This window comes from Tupaia chinensis, unplaced genomic scaffold (genome assembly GCF_000334495.1).
Source record: "Tupaia chinensis unplaced genomic scaffold, TupChi_1.0 Scaffold144195_1, whole genome shotgun sequence".
Taxonomy (NCBI): Eukaryota; Metazoa; Chordata; class Mammalia; order Scandentia; family Tupaiidae; genus Tupaia; species Tupaia belangeri.
Window position 1 is genome coordinate 12,010 of NW_006204052.1, and position 2,544 is coordinate 14,553.

Here is a 2,544-nt window from a genome sequence, read left to right on the forward strand (position 1 = left end):
CAATCCAGTGGGAAAAGGGAAACCTCTTAAGCAAGTGATGCTGGAAAAACTGGGTATCCACCTGCAGAGAGATTAATCTAAACCCCTACCTCTCACCATTGACAAAAATCAACTCAAAGTGGATCAAAAATCTAAACCTAACTAATTCCTGCAAGCACCACTGAATCCTCTTGTTTTTCTCCTATGGAAAAAGTAATGAAATAACAGAAGACATATCTTTAAAAATCAACACTATTAAAAGATGATACATTACTCACTTTTTATAATTTTTAGTAGAAATATGTTTTTTAATTGTGTTGTTTTGAAATAATGTAATGTATTTATATATAAATATATAAAGCCAGGAGTCAGTAGAAAACTAATAAAACTGGACCCATGTAGGAATATTGTGGTTTCATGTCCCATCACTGTCCTGATACTGGCTAGCTGAGAGTAGGGCTAGCTTTTAGCTTGAAGATATTATTGGGGTACTGTCTCTCTGTGTGTATATGTGTCTCTCTGATGGAAGGAACAATCTTTAAAACAATGTTTTAAGATAAAAATTTTGGACTGGGCTTCGACTCCAGCTCCTTGCTTAACTGTGTAACCTGATTTTGAGCTGTCTCTTTATGTAGTCCTTTTTCTGTTCCCGTTTTCTAATTACTAGTCCATATGTTTCTGAGGACAAGTCTTGTGCATATCAACACCCCCTCCCCTCCAACTGTGGCTCAGCTTCAGACATGCTTTTATAGTGAAAATAAATATGCTATTGAAAATGTTCCCTTTTCAATTCCTGGCACCTCTGAAATTGTCAACCTTTGTAATATCAACAAACTGCTAGGGGCCAAAAAATGAGTTCCACAAACATTGGGGCTTGATTTCCTTATCAAAGGACAGTTTCTGTGAATGCCCTTGGTCAAACACGTGGAACTGGAGAACATCTCATCCCACGAGGTTGTGGAACTAGAATATGTGGAGAAATGTACCACACCCCAGAGAGAAAAATGCACGTTCCATGACGACTGGATCAGTTTCATTAAAGGGGCAGAGGAATAGATTTTTAACCTGTTTTTATGATAAAAGACTTCTTGATCTGGTTCTTAGAAGGAAAGTCAATAATGACAACTGTGGGACGTACAGATATTGTAAAAGATGTGCCTGAGTGAAAGAAGACAATTTATCTTGCTTACTACTGAATGCTTCTATGAATCAGACAATTCTCTTGTGGGAGTGGAACACGGAGAGGAACAAAGTAAAAGATCCGCATTGCTGCAGAGGTCCAGTTGAAGTGTGGATAGCTCAGGAACTAAATTTTACAGTGGCTCCTAGGATAACATGCTGAAGATCTGGTCAATAGTCCCAGCAGATGAAGAAGATGAAATGGAAAAATCCACAAATAAACCAAGAAAGAAAGAGAAAACAGAGTAGCTTGGTATGCCTAGGACTCCTATCGTCACCCTCTCTGGCCACAAGGAAGCAATTTCCTCAGTTCTGTTGGTCAGATACTGAAGAAATCTGCAGTGAATCTTGGGACCATACAACTAGAGTGTGAGATGTTGAGTCTTGCAGTGTTATTTTGACTTTGACTAGAAATAAAGCATTTAGTTGTATTTCTTATTCATCACTTTGTAAATGTTTAGTATTTGGAAACACAGGTAGGTATATTGGACTGTGGAATCCCCAAACTAACTTCTTTGGTGTCTCTGTCCCCGACCACATACTGGCTGGGTCACATCTGCCAAATGGTCTCCTACTCATGAACAGCAGCTGATTTCAGGTCCTTCAGATATTATGGTCAAGCTGTGGGATACAAGAAGTTGTAAAGCTCTTTTCTATGACCTGGCTGCTTATGAAGACAAAGTTCTGAGTGTAGACTGGACAGACACAGGGTTACTTCTGAGTTGCAGGAGCATACAATACATTGTATTCCTACAGATATTTATCTACTACTTATCGTGTAGTGGCATGAGAGTGAATGATAATTCAGTTCTGGAAATTTGTTAAGTAAATGAAAGAGGTAATCCAATGATTACATATACATATAAAAAGCTGCCTTTTAAATTTAAGGCAATGCCTTCATCTTTAGTAAGAGCTAATATATGACTATTTTTTCTATTTTTCTTTTCTATAGTTTGTGTTTACAAAATATAAAATGTGGCTTGTGTCCTTTACCCTATGCAAAGTCTTGTAATTAAACTGAGTTATTTCTTTTTAAAAATTAATAAATAGGGACCAGCAATTAGCATAATGGCTATGTCGCTGGACTCACATATAGTGGACCATGGTTCGCATCCTGGACCCGGTGGCTTAAGATTCATGCCAGTCATGTGTGCGTGCGTGCCCGAGATCCCGAGAGGAGAATGGAGGAGAAGGGATTGCGGTGTGGCCATCCCCCCTGGGGGGTGATTTCTCACTTTCTGTCTCTCTGTCTCTCTCTGTCTGTCTGGCGAGTGCACGCGCCCTATTGAAAAAAAAACCTCTCCAAAAAAAATTAGTAAATAAAAAAATTTAAAAAATAAAAATTTTTAGAGCCAGCTGGTGGCATGGCGGGTAAGACTCTGAATT

The 2,544-nt window shown here is 38.6% G+C and overlaps 1 pseudogene; it reads left to right on the plus strand.

The window, feature by feature from the left end:
- The first annotated feature begins 651 nt into the window (after positions 1–651).
- Positions 652–1,948, plus strand: LOC102493383 (ribosome biogenesis protein WDR12 pseudogene; annotated as a pseudogene).
- The last annotated feature ends 596 nt before the right edge of the window (positions 1,949–2,544 follow it).